The sequence below is a fragment of the Lissotriton helveticus genome, chromosome 7, assembly GCF_964261635.1.
Source record: "Lissotriton helveticus chromosome 7, aLisHel1.1, whole genome shotgun sequence".
In the NCBI taxonomy this organism is placed as follows: Eukaryota; Metazoa; Chordata; class Amphibia; order Caudata; family Salamandridae; genus Lissotriton; species Lissotriton helveticus.
The window spans coordinates 1,361,960,476-1,361,969,193 of NC_136068.1; positions in this window are offsets into that span (position 1 = coordinate 1,361,960,476).

Below are 8,718 nucleotides of genomic sequence, written 5' to 3' on the forward strand. Positions count from 1 at the left end.
GCGTCCTAACCCTGATGTGGTTGACTAGTTATATCTCATAGGAACACCGAGTAGGGGGTAGTGCTGTAGTCAAACACTATCGCGTGTGACCAGGCGAAAACATGTTTTTATCTTTCCTAGTCGAGAGACAATCAACGAACCACCCGACCCTGTCGGGCCCACTCACACAAACTTCCATTCTACTCACGTCATCAAGGATCCTGCCCGCTCAATCATCTATTAGAGTCCGCGTACTCCAGCTCTTAGAGACATCTTAGTGAGAGTTCTGCCTGTTTATATGTGCGAGAGAAGTCCGAAATAATACTGCAGAAGAAAAGAACGAAAGTGGAGAAAGGATTATAGCAGGGAAGAAAAAGAAAGTATAAACAATGTATAGCTAATTTTAAGACTTCATTGACAAAAGAAAAATATGCTTATTTTACACAAAAAATTGAATCTCCGATATAATTCCTCTAAAAAGTAGTTTCAGATAGTGGTGAAACTGACCTCTGTCCCATGTAATAATTTGGCAGTCAATCTTTTTGCAATATTCTTACAAGCTTCTTTTTAGACAAAGTGAAACAGATCTGTTAGAAGTTTGCTTCAAATAAAGAAATTATCCCTGAAGGAAATAAGCACTCCTCTTCTGGTTTTAAACAGGCTACTTTCATGGAATTTACAGCGATTACTTCTAGTCATGTAATGATCCAAATCCAGTCTTCTGTGTCATGTTCCCCACAGACCCTTCTGGATTCCACCCAATTTGGATTCAGAAATGACCGCAGCACCAAAACTGCCCTGATTAAAGAAACAAAGGACATAAGGGCTGCCCTTGATCAGGGAGGAATTGCAGCCCTTGCCTTACTCGATTTATTGGCAGATTCTGACACACTCAATTATGAGTTGTTGATTGACCGTCTCCATGACATCGGGCTCTGGGGACCGCACTTTCCCTGTTAAGATTTCTTCTCTCTGGGTGAGACAAAATGGTGGCTTTAAAACAATTTTTCATTGCCCTGTGGGGTCTCTCAGGGGTCCTCGCTGAGCCCAACGTTGTTCTAAGTTTATCTTCGCTGGCAGTTTTGATCAGATCTTTCGACTTTGCATTAACGTCATTCATATTATTGTTTCCCTGCCCATCACCATCACTGATAACAACATAGGTACAAGATTCCATGATTGCATTTTGGCAGTCAGTAAATGGATGAATAATAACTGCCTGAAATTAAATGCCGGGAAAACAGAGGCCATCCTTTTCAGCAATCTGATTTCTTTTTGGTCTCCTTCTTGGTGGTCAAAGGAATTGGGAACCCTCCCCACTCCAGTAAGAAAGGCAACAAACGTAGGAGTTCTAATGGCCAACAAACTCACTTTTTAGAGATCAGGTAAACGCAGGTATTTCTTCCTCCACTAACACCCTGAGATAATTTTTTTAAATCCTCTCTTTTGTTCCCTCATTGCACAGAAAACTCTTGTAACAGCCCTCGTGCTCCTCTTGTAACAGCCCTCGTGCTCCTCTTGTAACAGCCCTCGTGCTCTCAAAAATAGAATATTGCAATGGCCTTTATTTAAAAATGCAGCAACACCATTTGAATAAACTTCAAACCTTACAAAATGCCAGAGAGCATATGATGTCGGGGATCCCCAAATTTCAATCTGCTCCTCGAGCCATTCATAGTTTACACTGGCTTCCATCAGACAACGAATCAGGTTTATTATTATTTTGTTTTGGCCTTGTGTACTGCTTACAAGGTTCTGCACGATGCTGGCCTAGATTATTTGAGACAGAACTCCAAACAGTATGAGCCTGTCAGGAATCTGTGCTCCTCCGGGGCTAAGAAACTCATAGTCCCTATGTCAAAATGTGCCACCTGGGGCGGACAAAGCTTTGTGACATGTACAGCCAAAGCATGGAACCTTCTACCCATTAACATTACATCTATGACCAGCCTGTTATCTTACGAGAAAGCATTGGAAACTTGGCGTTGCTGTAATTAGTAATTTTTCGATCATGTTAGCAGAGCCAACAGCAAGACACCTTCTGATAATTGTGCACTTTTAAAGTAGCGTTAACATAACATAACATAACATAATGAGAATGGCAAGGTGGACTATGTCAAAGGCCAAAGAGAGGTCCAGGAGACTGAGTAGGCATGATTCTATTTGTCCAGCTTCGTAGTTATATTGTCCAATATGTTAAGAATAGTTGTTTCCGTGCTACAAATAATCCTAAAACCCAATTGGATGATGTCAAGAAGGTCGTAGTCATTGATATGTTGGTTAAATTGGTGAAGTACACACTTTTCAAGCACTTTGGCCAGGAAGAGAACTGTAGTGATGGGACAACAGTAATTCAGAGACCCTTAGTGTGTTTAATATGCAAGACAGAAATATTTCAGAAATATCACAAGCACGGGTAATGGACTGCTAGACCCTTCTCCCTCTCAAGTTGTTTTACCGAATAGAGAGGGGTTTATTTATTAATTAATTATTATTAATTAATTCATTATTAATTATTATTAATAGATTAGGGGAAAGGGGTTGGCCTAACGGCTAAGGCGCTCGACCTCGGACCTGGGGATCTGGGTCAGGCCCGGTTCTAGAGGGTGGGCCGGGCCCACCCAAACATGAGCCCGGCCCACCCTAACAGGAGCCTTGGCCTGAGGCCTGATGTGAGCCGTTCCTCCCCCATCAAGTGTTCGGGCTGGCTCTCCTGATTCAAAGTCAAGAGGCTGCTGCAGCCTCTGTGCAGCCAAGCACAGATTATCGCGGCCCATTGTCACATATAGAATGACAATGGGCCAAACCCAGTAGGCACAGCATGTGGTGGGAGCTCCGGCCCTGGCCTTAGGGCACAGGTCTTCAAACGGTGGTGCACACCTCCCTGGGGGTCCGTGATTGCATTCCCAGGGGGGGCACAACTGCGTCTGCAAGGAAGGAATTGTGAATGAAGATCGCCTGCAAGCGTCGACGTGTATCTGGTGAGTTCACAGGCTGTCTTCTTTTATATGCAGAAGTTAAACAGCATAAAAAGTTTGCACCTGTAATCCTGAGTTTTTCCTGGGGCGCTGTCAGTGAGTAGGGAGACGGGGCTCAAGGGTAAACACAACATGCTAATAACTATGTAATTTTATCATCTTCATATAACTGCATATTTAAAAAAAAAAGCGCACACACAGTAAAGGATAAACAAAGCAAATGAAACGAATTTTGCAAAAATATACTCTCTTACGTTATAAACCTCAGTTATCTAAAGCAATCACTGCAGAATGAATGATGTATGGATGCAGGATGGGTGGGTGGATGGATGGGTGGATGCATGAATGATGTATGGATGGATGCATGCATGATGGGTGGATGGATGCATGAATGATGGATGCAGGTTGGATGGGTGGGTGGATGGATGGATGCATGAATGAATGATGTATGGATGCAGGATGGGTGGGTGGATGGATGGGTGGATGCATGAATGATGTATGGATGGATGCATGGATGCATGCATGATAGGTGGATGGATGCATGAATGATGGATGCAGGTTGGATGGGTGGATGGATGGATGGGTGGATGCATGAATGAATGATGTATGGATGGATGCATGCATGATGGGTGATGGATGCATGAATGATGGATGCAGGTTGGATGGGTGGGTGGATGGATGGATGCATGAATGAATGATGTATGGATGCAGGATGGGTGGGTGGATGGATGGGTGGATGCATGAATTATGTATGGATGGATGCATGCATGATGGGTGGATGGATGCATAAATGATGGATGCAGGTTGGATGGGTGGGTGGATGGATGGAAGGATGGGTGGATGCATGAATGATGTATGGATGCAAGATGGGTGGGTGGATGGATGGGTGGATGCATGAATGATGTATGGATGGATGCATGCACGATGGGTGGATGGATGCATGAATGATGGATGCAGGTTGGATGGGTGGGTGGGTGGATGGATGGGTGGATGGGTGGATGCATGAATGAATGATGTATGGATGCAGGGTGGGTGGATGGATGGGTGGATGCATGAATGATGTATGGATGGATGCATGGATGCATGCATGATGGGTGGTTGGATGCATGAATGATGGATGCAGGTTGGATGGGTGGGTGGATGGATGGATGCATGAATGAATGATGTATGGATGCAGGATGGGTGGGCCATGTCTGAACTGGGGTGGCGGAGTGAGCTAAAGAACGGTGATGGATTAAACCCAGATCAGTTGACTGGGGGTGAGTGTTTGTATTGTCAACGCTCCGTCCATCATCACCTTTGGTTTTTCTTTGTTCGCCCTAAGTGGCAGGGTATGCTCAGACGTGAGTCCCTTGCTCACTTTGCCACTGGAGTCAAGCAAGCCCGGCTGAAGACGGCTGTAATGCCAGAAACCGGTCCTGGGAAGCTTGATTCCGGTCCAGGGAAGACATGGCTTGGCATTTCGGGCTGGACTGTTCCCATGAGGCACAGGGTCAGACTGATTTGCATATGGCCATGTCTGAACTGGGGTGGCGGAGTGAGCTAAAGAACGGTGATGGATTAAACCCAGATCAGTTGACTGGGGGTGAGTGTTTGTATTGTCAACGCTCCGTCCATCATCACCTTTGGTTTTTCTTTGATGGGTGGATGGATGCATGAATGATGGATGCAGGTTGGATGGGTGGGTGGATGGATGGATGGGTGGATGCATGAATGAATGATATATGGATGCAGGGTGGGTGGATGGATGGGTGGATGCATGAATGATGTATGGATGGATGCATGGATGCATGCATGATGGGTGGATGCATGATGGATGGATGGGTGGATGCATGAATGAATGATGTATGGATGAAGGATGGGTGGGTGGGTGGATGCATGAATGATGTATGGATGCAAGGTGGTTCGGGCTCGCTCGCTGCGCTCGCTCACTGCGGTGCAATATGCAAATTAGTTTACGGCTCACCACTTTCAAATGTCACCAGCCGCCCCTGCTGACTGCTCTACCAACCTCCCATCTCAAACTCAGGATTTAACCAGAAACCAACCCCCACCATACCTATCTCTTTGAGATGTGGCATTTAATGTATAGGCTTTGTCAGCAGATGCCCTTGGCAGCGAGGTTCCTGGGCCCTAGGGCCACTGCAGTGTAACTTTTAAGTTACCTCAGTCAAAGGAGGGCCACCACAGAAAGTGTTATGGTTTTTCTGAGAGACCAAATGTTTGATCATGTACTCCTTCCTTGGAAAAAAAATAAAGCCCTTTCAATCAAAACCAGCGAAACTGAACATGTTTACGCCATAGTTATTTGTTCAGACAGCACAGTCATTAACTGCTGCCTGCTGGGGTGTATTGATATAACCAGGGCCACTGGAATTATGCACCATTAGGGAGGGAGCCTGGCTGCTTGCATCCTGGGCAGGAGCTGAGAAGCCGTGGCACCTGGTAAGCTACATTTAAAAAAAAGATATTATTAAATTACCCCCCCCCCCGCGTGACCCCCCTGCCCCCTCTCCCTCCCCCAGTGAGTCATGCCGGACGCAACTAACTCAGTGGCCCACCCAAATACACCATTGGCCCACCAAATAAAAATTCCTGGAGCCGGGCCTGATCTGGGTTCGAGTCTCGGTAACGACGCCAAAAACCTCCTGTGATTCTGGGCAAATCACTTAATCTCCCCGTGCCTAAAATGAAAGTGTGTCCTCATGTAACGTAACTGGTGCTATGTAAAGCGGTCTGATACCTGATTCGGTTCGGGTCTAGTTCGCGCTATATAAAGCTCTGCAAAAAAAATAAAAAAAGAGAGGATGTTCATTGGTGTAGGGCAATGCCTTTGGATGTCAAAACGTATACCCCATAGGCTGTATACCTATGAGATGGATGGAGAAGATGGCCATGGATTGTAAGAGCTGTACTTTTCTTTTACACCTCATTATGTACACAAACACTAGCACTATAAATCAGTAGTGTATATTTTTTTGTCATCTTATGTCCTGCAGTGTCATGGAATCAAATACAAATTTTCGGATGTCATCAAGGTTAAAAGTCATATGATGTTACGTCCTGGTATTATGAAAAGAAATGAAATGAATGAAAAAAGCATTTATATAGCACAATTGCTACCCTGAGGCATCCCAGCGCTGCAGACGAAACGTGGACAACAGCTAAGCCCAATAGTTAAATGCAGTTGTTAAAAAGCAGTGTTTTTAGAACATGATCAAATTGCATAGAACTTCACGTTCCACTCCAAGCTGCTGTCAAAGTTTGAGAGCTATGCAAGTGCTAACTGTTGGGCCACCCCTGTTGGAAAAGCGGCATGGCATTTACACCTCACTGAACTAGTTGTCCACTCTGCAGTCTCTGACTTTGTAGACCAGCAAGGAAAATCTGGACCCTAAATTCATACTAATCCTCATGGCAGTACAACTTGGTATTGAACCTGAACAGAGCATGTTTGAGCTTATTGCAGCACAGTTCCATGTGGAAGAAGAATGCCACCTATGTTTTTTCATAGATGCACTGCGTTTGTGCATCCTAAACTCAAGAAAATGAAGGCAGGCTGGAAGGGGTTCTGAGTTTGGTGAATGGCTGCTTTAAATACATTATCTGAAGCCTGGTGAGGCCAAAGGATACTATATTGGTGGCATAATTTATTTATTTAGATAGTATTTTTTATAGCGCAAACTTGACACGGACATCAGAGCGCTTTACAGATTTACAGAGAGCAACACAGTGGTAGAATAAAATCAGTTTTGGTGTCCACCAGGGAGGGGAGGGAATCCTATACAAGGTTCGCAAAGTAGAGGGTAGACATCAATAAAAGCAAAAAATAATGCTAAGTAACAACTATAGGAATAGGCAATGTTAATAAACGGGAGCGTAGAGTCCGGGCTGTATAAGATGAGAACCAGGAGGTCGTCAGGGCCAGTAGTCTAGAGTGTGGTTGAGGGAAGAAGGGTATCCTGGAATCTAGGGAAGAAATTTGATTGTAAGGAGTATTCTGACAGCAGGGGGTAGGGTGTTCCAAATTCTCTGGCCTGTCCCAGAGAAGGATCGGTTGTGAGTTTTCTTCTTGGGGAATGTTTGTGGTTTCAGAAGAAGGATGTTGGAGCTTCTGGAGGATCTCGTGCCACCAGAAAGTACAAGGTTTTGAGCATGATACCTGGGTGTATTGAAGTGAAGGGTTTTATGTGTCATGCTGGCAATTTTCAACTGAATTCTTGTCAGTTGAGAGCCAGTTAACGGATTTCAGTTCAGGAGTGATGTGGTTGTTCCTTTTTGAGCCGGTAAAAAAGCCTTGCATGTATACAAGACAAGGGAATCCAATAAAGATTGGTCAGGGACCTTGGGACAGTGGTCCCCGGGACAATGGAGAATGTATTAACAATAAATATAGCCCCAGTCAGTACTACATTTGTGCCAGTATCCAGCCGGATAAAGGCAATATTCAAGATAGTTGGAAAATAGAACAAAATTGCGAGTCAAATAACAGTTGGATACAAGCTTGTATCCATGGACCCACATATAAAACGGACAAACAAAGTGAAAGGGGCTCAGGCAGTTTGTGGTTGTTTCTATCAAGAAATAAAAAAAATGTGAAACAACAAATATCAAAAGGTCACCTTTACAACATGTCAAATACAGTGATCAATGTGTATACGGTTGACAATTTTGTCGACGGCGTTTCGATCCTTATCTATGAGATACCGGATCATCATCAGGACTATCACATAAAGTGCGTGAAAACATTTGCCTATGAATTCCTGTACATATAGCATGGATATAAGAAGGGAAGGAGTGGGGGTAAAAGAACATAAATAATGGTGAGTCAGGGTTTAAAATTACACAAATCAATCTCGTAATCATAGTAACCAGTTAGCAGTTGCTGGTAATGATTGTGAGTGGGGCAAGGCATGGTGTCTATAATCCCGAAGGTCGGGGTGTCTGTGGGACTAATGATCAAAATCATGCAATGGCTATGAAGTCTCATGTTCATGCATTAAGCTAGCTAATAGCAGTGGAACAACGATGGGCGGTTAACGAGTAGTGAGCATAGTGATCCGGGGGTCGGCACAGTGCTTGTATATGTGATAATAGTGCGTGCAAGTTCTGGTAGCATCGTCACAGTGTCTGTGTGTTCTAGCAGCGTTGTGTGCACCAACCTATGAACCGGTTGTATAGCCCTGTGGTAGAGGGCAGTCGTAGGCGTGTCCGGATTACTGGAATAGCAGAGCAGATGTCAAGTGACAAGATGCCTCGACACGCGGTCAGCGTCTTAGTCAAGGATGGAAATAGCCTCTCGTAGCATGATGAAAAGCTAAAGGGGAGGGAAAAAGGATTGTAATGTGCACGGTGGGATGAGGCTGTGAAGGGGTCAGAGTGGGACAGTTCTTACCAGAGCAGAATGGATGCTCACGTTCCTGGTAGCGTGGACAGTAACCGGATCGGCAGACAGAGAGCCTGTGGGGAAAACCTGGTATGAGTGTCGGGATACCAAGGGGTCACCGGAATTGGTGGAGAGGGTCATTAGGGATACGCTTACCTCAGTCACTGATGTGCTCATCAATGCACGGGCACTGGGCCTAGACAGACCCCTCTTCGCATTCAGGAAGAGCAAAAACATCAATGACCATCTGGTCAGAGCTGCACTAACGTGCCTTCCTAGTACTGTATTTGTATTTGTATTTGGTACTTATAGAGCGCATATATCACCACAAGGACTCATAGCGCTTGCTAGTGTTCAAGGCAGGACAGGACAGAA